Consider the following 11,646-nt stretch of genomic DNA (forward strand, 5'->3'; position numbering starts at 1 on the left):
GTAGCACTACAAAAGGCGGGTCGCTGTAGTCTTCCCTTTACAACGTGACATATTAAGATGGCAGACCTGAATTTCAGCTGGGTTAATGAGTTATATAATAGATTTGTTTCCTAAGTTTAGCATGCATACAGTTGTGTTTTTGTGTGTGTGTGTGTGTAGATTAGAGAAAGAAACCTCGTGAATGAGAATAACAAAAAAGCTTGAACTCAGGTAACCTGCGGCTGCAAAAATTGTTATCGGAGCACTTTAATGAAAAAAAACTTTGTAATGAATGTTAGAAAACAATGTCAAGTTGAAGCTGACCAACTACTGCAGAGAATATATGCTAACATACAACAGTCAAGTTTAAGCCAGTGCATAGTTAAGATAAAGCATTGGCCTTTATACCCAGGAACCTTGCAGTGCCTAGCAATACCCTCACAAGACCCTCATAATAGGAGGAAAAGATGACATAAAACAAGAGAGACTAACAGAGAGAGGGAGGGGATATGAAAGAGAATAGAGTTGTGAAGGGGAAAGTGGGGGAGTGGAGGGAATTATCATGGTTTATTTTCTGTAAGTATAGAAGTTGTCAATAAAAAATTATACATTAAAAAAGCATTTATGGTAACTGCAAATAGTGAACAAGGCCGTAAGGTATGTATGACCTAGCATGGGGTCCGTGATGGGAAAAGTAGAAGAAACAAGAGGAAAAAAGGTGCAAACAGGGATGAAGCTTGAAGAAGGAAGAAGCAGGGTGAGGGGGAAGTCTTTCAGTTGTATAAAGTTCACAAACTCAAAAAGTATAAAGACACCACTGAAAAACAGTTAACTCTGTCCCAGATACCCAACAGCTAACAGAATGGCCTTTGGCAGATAACTTCAGAAATTTGAGTATGACATTACATTTCTCAATAATTCACAAATAATATATTATGTGGTATATTTATTTATTTATTATGTGATATATTTATATTGAATACTGGGAAACCAGTCCTGTAACTTTGGTGTTTGTTAGCCAATGAGAGCACAGTGACATCAAGCCAAACGAATGCTGGTATTATCACAACAGTACTCGTTTATGAAACAACTGTTACCAATTCGTGCCTTAACAATGCCAAAATACAGTCAAATTATCATCTAAGAAGTGAAACAAAGGTCTCTAGCTTTTCTGGTAATATATTCTATGATTCACGATGACACCAGCAGCAATGCCCTGCAATGTGATATGATTTATGGGCTGGATCAAATCCTGAACTATTTCCTTCTCATCCAGCAAGTTACTAGCAGTTTGTTTGTGTAAGTTTCTGGCATCAAAATGTGCACCTGACTTAACAAGAAGATTCATGATGTCTGGATGGCTGTTTACAGCAGCAATATGTAGGGGACTGTTGTCACAGTCCCTGATGGTCACATCCGCTTAACATTCTAGCAGTATTGCAGTAACTTGCAGAGATGGAAACTGACAAACAGGGTGCCATCCTGCACATGCAGTATTCTTGTCCACAGCAAGATGCAGAGGGCTGTAACTAGTCTTTTTTCTTGGATAAAGCTTAAGAAATCTGTGGATAGGGCTGGAGAGATGGTTAAGGCACTGGCCTGCAAAGCCAAAGGACCCTGGGCCTATATAAGCCAGATGCACAAGGGGGCACATGCACCTGGAGTTCATTTTCAGTGGCTGGAGGCCCTGGCACATCCATATTCTCTCTCTCTCCCTGTCTACTTCTGTATCTCTCTCTCAAATAAATAATAATAATATATCTTTTAAAAAAAGTATTGCCTGTGAAGCCTATGGATCCAGGTTTGATTCTCCAGGTCCCATGTAAGCCAGATGCACAAGGTGGTGCATGCATCTGGAGTTCATTTCCAGTGTTTCCAGTGGCTACAGGCCCTGGTGTGCCCATCCTCTCTCTTTCTCTCTCTCTCTCTCTCTCTCTCTCTCTCTCTCTGTAATAAATAAGTAAAATAAAAAATAAATCTTTTGAAAAAAAGAAATCTGTGGAGAGTCTGCTTTTTCAAATTGTCTTGTTCTGGAGTACTAGGAACTTATTCTAATGGCAAACCATGTGCAGAATGATGGAGATAGCCTTATTTAATTGCAATGGGTCAGTTGGACACTGAGTTTGTTTGATAGCTAGTTCAATTTCAAGGACACTTTTTTCCATTTGCTGAATTTATTTAAACACATCAATTTAAATATATTTTTTAATATATTTTATTTATTTATTTATTTATTTTAGAGCTACAGGCAGAGAGAGAAAGAATCAGAGAGAGAGAAAGAGAGAGAGAATGGGTGTGCCAAGGCTTCCAGCCACTGCAAACGAATTCCAGATGCGTGCGTCCCCTTGTGCATCTGGCTAACGTGGGTCCCGGGGAATCGAGCCTCGAACCAGGGTCCTTAGGCTTCACAGGCAAACACTTAACCACTAAGCCATCTCTCCAGCCTAAACACATCAATTTAGAAGTGACATAGAATTAAACAAAACTTCTGACATGTAAACATAGTGCCATGTGTCCTGAACCACATGTTAGCACCTGATGAAAGTTAACAACCTAGCCAGGCGTGGTGGTGCACGCCTTTAACCCCTGCTCTGGAGGCAGAGGTAGGAGATCGCTGTGAGTCTGAGGCCAGTCCTGAGACTACATAGTGAATTCCAGGTCAGCCTGGGCTGATGTGAGATGTTACCTCAAAAAACACAACCAACCAAACAAACAAACAAACAAACAAACAAACAAAAGTTAACAATGGCTTGTGAGGAGAGTTGTCCATTAATAAGGCCAGTCTTTGGCAAAACTAAAGCTACTTTGTTTCTTTTAGCTTTCGTCATCTGACAATACTATTAAATCACAACCAAATTAACTAAAACAGCACTGGATGGCTAGACCGGTGCCGTTGGTTCCAGCTGCTCAATAGCTTCATTCCAGGTGCCACCACAAAACACTTAAATTACTCACATCAAATAAATCATGGCTTTTCCCTTTATCACAGTTCACTAAGTGATGTTAATTATGGTTCTTGTCAAACACGTTGGTAAAGGCTATTTGCAGCGTACACGGCCAAGCATGCACTATTTATAGTTACAAAGATACCTGCCAGTTTATTACAATAGAGTTACACAGTGCCTGAAATGGTGTAACATCCCACACATTATTTAAATCAATACAGTTGCAAGCAGAAAATGTTCCTTATTTGACTACAATTGCAATAATTATATAAAAAATTCTTATAAAAACATGAATCCTGCTGGGCGTGGTGGCACATGCCTTTAATCCCAGCACTTGGGAGGCAGAGTTAGGAGGATTGCTGTGAGTTTGAGACCACCCTGAGACTACATAGTGAATTCCAGGTCAGCCAGAGCTAGAGTAAGACCCTGCCTCGGGAAAACAAACCAGCAAACAAAACCAACTCCAAAAGCCATATAAGTGTCTGTCAGTTGCATTTTCAGTGCTTTAAGTGTTTAAGGGCTGGAGAGATGGCTTAGCAGTTAAGCGCTTGCCTATGAAGCCTAAGGACCCTGGTTCGAGGCTCGATTCCCCAGGACCCATATTAGCCAGATGTACAAGGGGCTCATGTGTCTGGAGTTCATTTGCAGTGGCTGGAAGCCCTGGTGTGCCCATTCTCTCTCTCGCTCTCTCTCTTTCTGTCTGTCACTCTCAAATAAACAAATAAAAATAAACAAAAAAATTTTTAAAGAACGTTTAAAAATCTACAACTAAATTATGACAGTTTAGTTAAACAAATGATGAATGAAAAAGTAAATAAACAAAATGATGAATGATTTTTTTTGAGGTAGGGTCTCACTCTAGTCCAGGCTGACCTACAATTTACTATGTATTTTCAGGCTGGCCTCAAACTCACAGTGATCCTCCTTCTTCTGCCTGGCCAGTGCTGGGATTAAAGGTGTGTGCCACCATGCCTGGCATGAATAACTTTTTTTTCATTTTTTGTTTTGTTTCTTGGGGTAAGGTTTCGCTCAAGATGACCTGGAATTCACTATGTAGTCACAGGGTGGCCTCAAACTCATGGCGATCCTCCTACCTCTGCCTCCTGAGTGCTGGGATTAAAGGTGTGTGCCACCTCACTGGGCATGAATGACTTTTTATTCACACTGGTGATTACTTTATTACAATCTGCTACCAACAAACACACAAATTATATACAGATATGCATCTGATCAATGCACTTTGATTTATGCATAAAACAGATTCAAATGGTAAAGTCTGTGCATAAGATGCCTACTAACTTGCCCTCTCTAATCAGAATCCATTATTCCTCAGCTGCAGATGAGCTAGGACACATTGTGTTGTAAACAGGGTACTGTTGTAAAACCAGGATAATATTCTAAAATAAATATCATTCTTATTCAATTGTAAAGATTTTTCCATGTTGTTGCAGTCAGGTTCACATTGCTGGCAGAAATCACCTGACCAAGAGCAGCTTTTGGGAAAAAGGGGTTTATTTTGGATTACAGACTCAAGGGGAAGCTCCATGATGGCAGGGAAAAATGATGGCATGAGCAGAGGGTGGACATCAACCTCCTGGTCAACAACAGAGGGACCACAGCAACAGGACAGTGTGCCAAACACTGGCAAGGGGACACTGGCTATAATACCCATAAGCCCACCACCAATAATGCACTGCCTCAGGAGCTTTAATTCCCAAATCTCCCTCAGCTGGAAACCTAGCATTCAGAACACCTAAGTTTATGGGGGACACCTGAGTCAATGGCCTCCATAAGCTGATATTCATACATGATGTAAAATACAATGCATTTACTATGACTTTATGAGAGTCCTCATAGTTTTTATCAATCCTAATTATGTTCAAACATCCCCATAATCCAAGGTCTTTTAACTGAGCCATAATAAAACAAATTCCCCAAAAAAACTCATAATGGCACAGAATAAACATTCACACTGCAAAAGATGGCACTGGGCATAGCAAAGAAATATTCAACTAATACAATTTTTTTTTCTTTTTCAAGGTAAGGTCTCACTCTAGCGCAGGCTGACCTGGAATTCACTATGGAGTCTCAGGGTGGCCTCGAACTCACGGTGCTCCTCCTACCTCTGCCTCCCGAGTGCTGGGATTAAAGGTGTGCGCCACCATGCCCGACAAATACAAAATTTAAACAGGGTAAACATCAAACTCTTGTAGCTCCAAGTTCAACAACTCTAGTCACTGACAAGTCTCTGAGTCCAATAATTCTAACCAGCAACAAGTCTCTGGAGTTCCAATTCCACCCCTCCAGCTAGGCTACTCACAGTCTTGGAAAACTTCATCTGGGGCTGCTAGCTTTCCTTGGCAGCCATCTCTTGGTCCCGGCATCTCCGCTAGGTTTCCACTGAAACCCACAGTTCATCCTCACAGCTCCATCAGGTCTCCATGCAGGCATCCAGCAAACCTGCTTTATACTGCCATAAAAATGGTACTTTCCAAAACACAAGACCACACTGCAAATTCAATGACCCTCTCTTTCCTACCTTTCCTATACTCCATAATAGTAGGTGGGGTGCCAATTTGTTAACCTGGGGGGAGAGATAAAGCATACTTTGAAGAACAGGACACTCATTCAGCATTCATGCCCCTTGAAAACGCTGTTTCTGTCTGCTGTCCCAATGCAGGTCAGGTGGCTCAATACCAATGGTTGTAATCTCTCATATAATTGAAGCTGAACAGGCAGCCATATCCCTCTTCTTACATCAGTCTGTTTCTATGCAAAGAAACCCTGTACAAGTTCTCAGGACATGGGCATAACAGCAAGCCTCTCACACAAACTACTTCTAGCCCAGTCTAAGCAAAGCTCTTTCTCACCCTCATAAGCCAAACCTCACAGTCCATAGTTCATACTGCATTCAGGTCTTTCAACTCTAACCAGAATAATCCATCAAGCTGCACTTATAGCACTGCAAGGCATCTCATAGGCTAAGATTTCAAATCCTTCCACATTCCTCTTGAAAATCAGCTCCAAAAGGCCAAAGTCACATAGTCAGACATCCTGCAGCAACCCCACTCCTCAGTATCAACTTTACTGTTGCACTCAGGTTCTGATTGCTGGCAGAAATCACCTGACCAAGAGCAGATTTCAGGGAAAAAAAAGAGAGTTTATTTTGGCTTACATACTCAAGGGGAAGCTCCACGATGGCAGGGGAAAATGATGGCATGAACAGAGGGTGGACATCAACCTCCTGGCTAACAACAGATGGACCACAGCAACAGAACAGTGTGCCAAACACTGGCAAGGGGACACTGACTATAATCCTCATAAGCCCAACCCCAATAATACACTGCCTCAGGAGGCTTTAATTTCCAATTGCCATCAGCTGGGAACCTAGCAGTCAGAACACCAAAGTTTATGGGGGACACCTGAATCCAACCAGCATACATGTGTCTTCCAGCACTGTAGAATATAATCTACTGACCTCTTAATTTTATAAATTAACTTTGATTCTATTTTTATTTTTTTTAGGTTATAAGTAGAACACTTCATTTTTTTTCTCAATTTTTATTAACATTTTCCATGATCATAAAAAATATCCCATGGTAATACCCTCCCTCTCTCCCCCCCCCCCCGACTTTCCCCTTTGAAATTCCATTCTCCATCATATCTCCTCCCCATCTCAATCAGTCTCTCTTTTATTTTGATGCCATGATCTTTTCCTCCTCTTATGATGGTCTTGTGTAGGCAGTGTCAGGTACGGTGAGGTCAGAGATATGCAGGCCATTTTGTGTCTGGAGGAGCATGTTGTAAGGAGTCCTACCCTTCCTTTGGCTCTTACATTCTTTCCACCACCTCTTCCACATTAGACCCTGAGCCTTGGAAGGTGTGATCGAGATGTTACTCAGTACTCCAGTCACTTCTTTCCAGCACTATGATAACTTCTGAGTCATCCCAAGGTCACTGCCATCTGAAAAGAGAAGATTCTCTACCAAAAGTGAGAGTAGTGTTAATATAAGGGTATAAATATTAAGAGAAGTGCTTATTGGGCAGTTTGATAAGCATAGTATATACACTTATCCAGACATCAGCAGATGTTACATCCCTAGGGCTCATGACAACCCCAGTTTCAAGTTTTCAGTATCAGGGATGTGTTCCCCCCTCCCCATGGAGCAGGCCTCCAGTCCAATTGGAGGGCAGTTGGTTTCCACCATGACAGACTTTCCACTATTGCACCCATTGGCTCATTTGGCCTGGCTGGCCAATTATAAGGCTTGCAGTGTCCACTGTTGAGTATCTTCACTGGTGGTATCTCTTTCTCCCATTGAACTACATGTAGAATGGCTTCTTCCAGCTTTCTATCAGCTGGTCTACCTGGAGGAGGTTATCAGCACAGTTCCAGCAGGATTTCTCAGTGGCCTTGCAGCCCAAGTATGTGGAGTCTTCAGCAATCAGGTCTTACCATCCATTCCTGGTGGGAAACCAAGGGCCTCGATAATGGCTTATAATGTTTTGGGGGCATCAGGGACCTCCCTGGCCAACAACTCACTGGAGGTTTCCCATCCCTGGCACTGAAAATTTTCTAACAACAATCTATGGCTCCTGAGCGTTCCATTGTCCGAAACCAGAGGATTCCATATCATTTATTTGCATCCTCTCAGATTTTGATTAGCCCTCCCTCCACCTTTCCTTTACTCAATCTCTTCCCTTTATTTTTATGTTTTTTTTTTTCCAGGTAGGGTCTCACTCTATTCCAGGTTGACCTGGAATTCACTATGGAGTCTGAGGGTGGCCTCGAACTCATGGCGCTCTTCCTACCTATGCCCCTCGAGTGCTGGGATTAAAGGCGTGCGCCACCACACTCGGCTTTATGGTTGTTTTGTTCACAGTTTTGTTTTAAAATTTGATTTAAATTTTTGTAAAACTCTGTACATGTTCACAAACAAACAGCATAATCTTCAAAATAGTGTTTGCAAATGCATGTCCAATTCTGGAAAAAAATCGTGTTTTCTGTCTGGCTTTTTTTTTTCTTCTTCTTCTTTTTAAAATTTGTTTGGGAGATTCTCTATTAGTTTCAGACTTAGTCTGTGAAGGAGGCATACTGTTTTTCTTGGTATTTAAAAAAAATATTTTATTGGTGCCGGGTGTGGTGGTGCACGCCCTTTAATCCCAGCACTCGGGAGGCAGAGGTAGGAGGATTGCCATGAGTTCGAGGCCACCCTGAGACTCCATAGTGAATTCCAGGTCAGCCTGTGCTAGAGTGAGACCCTACCTCAAAAAAAAAAAAAACAAAATAAAATATTTTATTTATTTATTTTCAAGGATAGAGAGCAAGAGAGAGATAGAATGGGTGCACCAGGGCCCTGGCCACTGCAAACATATTCCAAATGCATGCACCACTTTGTGCATCTGGCTTTACATGAGTGTTGGGGAATTGAACTCAGGTCGTTAGACATTGCAGGCAAGTACCTTAACTGCTGAGCCATCTCTCCAGCCTCTTGCTTGGTATTTGACATGGATTTATCTGTGTCTTCGAGCATTGGTGGCACTTGAGAAGAGCTCTTGTCTGAATCACTTCTTGATAAGGTCATAGATGGCTTGGTAGAAACTGCAGGTGAAAGAGTCTTAACAGGCTGGCTGGTTTTGATGAGTACTTCAGTTGGATCACTAGTGATAATGGTCTTCAAGGAAGGAGTTTTTCCTGTTTTGGATGTGCTTTAGAGATATTCACAGGAAACATTTGCACAGTATGCATATAAGATCATCAAAGGTGGGGCTGGAGAGATGGCTTAGCGATTAAGGTGCTTGCCTGTGAAGCCTAAGGACCCAGGTTTGAATCCCCAGTACCCATGTATGCCAGATGCACAAGGTGGCACATGCATTTGGAGTTCATCTGCAATGGCTAGAGGCTTTGGCATGCCCATTCTTTCCTTCCCTCCCTCTCTTTCTCTCACTTTCTCAAATAAGTAAATAAAATATTTTAAAAAGATCATCAAAGGTAACAGTAGTACCCAGCATGCCTTTAGCCCAATTCTGTCATAAAGGAGAACAGTTCTGCAAGCTGTTTGCACTCATTGGGCTTAAAGGGTCCAAATTGTTCTGGTGCATATCCAAAGTATACTTCCTTAGGCTGATGCATCGTTTAAAGTTTCCAGAAACTGCATAGACAGCATCTCTATATCTGATATAGTAAGAGGCGTCAGGATCAGAAAGGCCAAGAACACGTTCTCTAATTAACAGCACTTGCATTTTCATCTTGTCAGGATCAGTAATAAGACCTTCTAACTCTTCTGCACTATTCACCTACTTAGTATAATCAGAAGCCATTATTAGCATCCGTGGTACTGGTTTACTAATGATACTGGTCCTACCAGTGCGCTGCAAGTTCATTGCTTTTTTCCAGTATCTCAAATCCCTGAGGAAATCTCTCTCTCTCTCTCTCTCTCTCTCTCTCTCTCTCTCTCTCAACATTTTATTATTTATTTGACAGAGAGAAAGAGGGAGAGGGCTGGAGAGATGGCGTAGCGGTTAAGCGCTTGCCTGTGAAGCCTAAGGAGTTCGAGGCTCGGTTCCCCAGGTCCCACGTTAGCCAGATGCACAAGGGGGCGCACGCGTCTGGAGTTCGTTTGCAGAGGCTGGAAGCCCTGGCGCGCCCATTCTCTCTCTCTTCCTCTCTCTGTCTTTCTCTCTGTGTCTGTCGCTCTCAAATAAATAAATAAATAATTTAAAAAAAAAAAAGAAAGAGGGAGAGAAAGAGAGAGAGAGAGAGAGAGGGAGGGAGGGAATGGGCGTGCCATGCCCTCTAGCCACTGCACACAAACTCCACATGTGCCCTCTTGTGCATCTGGCTAATGTGGGTCCTGGGTAAATCCAACCTGGGCCCTTTGGCTTTGCAGGCGAATGCCTTAAGCCATCCCTCCATCCCCCTCTCCCCACCCTTCTTTCTCTCATGAGGAAAGCTTACTAGAACCTCGAAGTGCAGGAGCCAGCCAAGAGAGAGGTTTTTGCAACTTTTGATATGAACTCTTTTTTTTTTTTATTAAAGATTTTTATTTATTTCTTTGATTATTTGAGAGTGACAGAGAGAGAAAGAGGCAGATAGAGAGGGAGAGAGAGAATGGGCGCGCCAGGGCTTCCAGCCACTGCAAACGAACTCCAGACGCGAGCGCCCCCTTGTGCATCTGGCTAACGTGGGACCTGGGGAACCGAGCCTTGAACCGGGGTCCATAGGCTTCACAGGCAAGCGCTTAACCGCTATGCTACTCTCCAGCCCTGATATGAACTCTTATTTCTCGCCCATGTCTAGTTCATTGCAGCGCGTGTGTCGTCAGATAGTAGCAGGCTTGGAGGTTACTAATGGACTCCTCATTGTCAGCAGCTTGAAGTTCCCATTAAAAAACTGCACCTAGCCAGGCATGGTGGCGCACGCCTTTAATCCCAGCACTCAGGGAGGCAGAGGTAAGAGGATTGCCGAGAGTTTGAGGCCACCCTGAGACTACACAGTGAATTCTAGGTCAGCCTGGACTAGAGTAAAAATCCTACCTCGAAAAACCAAAACCAAAACCAAAACAAACAAACAAACAAAAAAACTGCACCTAGCTCAGTGTAGTGATGCACGCCGTCAATGCAAGCACTGAGGAAGCTGAGGTAGGAGGATCACTGTTAGTTTGAGGCCACCCTGAGAATCCATAGTGAATTTCAGGTCAGCCTGGGCTAGAGTGAAAACCCTACCTCGAAAAACATAAATCAGAACAAAAGATCTGAGTTGTATCTCTGGCTCTAAGTGGAGACATGACATTCTAAACTGCTGGAAAGATCATAGTTGGCACAATGGCCTCTCTGTCAGCTCGGCTGTCACCCTGTGAGGGTGCCCCATTTAAATTGTAATAAATTCCACCTATCTTCCACAGTCTGCTCTGCATGTCTCTGAATTCTTCCAGTGGAGATAATGATGATCTGAGGCACAATGGGAGACCAAAATGAGATCCTGCCAACAAAACTATAAGAGGTTTGGCCAAAAGTTCACTTAGTCAACTAATGTCTTGCTTACTCTGAGATGCCTGCACTGTGATTAGTGTGCAAGTGGTCTCTACAGTGAAATCTCATCTACTTCATGGTTCTAGCTGAAACCATTGACCTCTTCACTCTTTCACATTTCTAGAATTAACCATTAATCTAGGGTTGGAGAGATGGCTTAGCAGTTAAGGCGCATGCCTGCGAAGCCTAAGGACCCAGGTTTGGTTCTCCAGGTCCCACATAACAGATGCACAAGGTGGCGCATGCCTGTGGAGTTCATTTGCAATGGCCAGAGGCCCTGGTGCGCCCATTCTCACTTTGTCTATCTCAAATAAACAAATAAATAAAGATAAAAATCAATCTGGGGCTGGAGAGATGGCTTAGTGACAAAGGCATTTGCTTGAAAGCCAAAGGACCCAGGTTCAATGCCCCAGGACAAGGTGGCTCACATATCTGGAGTGTGTTTGCAGTGGCTGGATGTCCTAGTATGCACACTCACTCCTCTCCCCACCACCTGCCTCCTTCTCTCTGTCTCAAATAAATACATATAAATAAATATTTTTTAATCTTTAACAATTTAATCTAGAGCTCACTCATGCTGCTTCCTGCCAGCTCTGGGGCAAGATGTGATATCAGTTCAGCCTCTTCCCTGTCACAGTGAAGCTTCCCTTTGATGTTGTAAACCAAAATAAACCTTTTCCTCCAAAATATA

At 42.8% G+C, this 11,646-nt stretch overlaps 1 pseudogene; it reads right to left on the minus strand.

The window, feature by feature from the left end:
• Positions 1-1,115: 1,115 nt before the first annotated feature.
• LOC123463613 lies at positions 1,116-9,350 on the minus strand (annotated as a pseudogene).
• Positions 9,351-11,646: the final 2,296 nt, after the last annotated feature.

Source organism: Jaculus jaculus, chromosome 9 (assembly GCF_020740685.1).
Source record: "Jaculus jaculus isolate mJacJac1 chromosome 9, mJacJac1.mat.Y.cur, whole genome shotgun sequence".
Taxonomy (NCBI): domain Eukaryota; kingdom Metazoa; phylum Chordata; class Mammalia; order Rodentia; family Dipodidae; genus Jaculus; species Jaculus jaculus.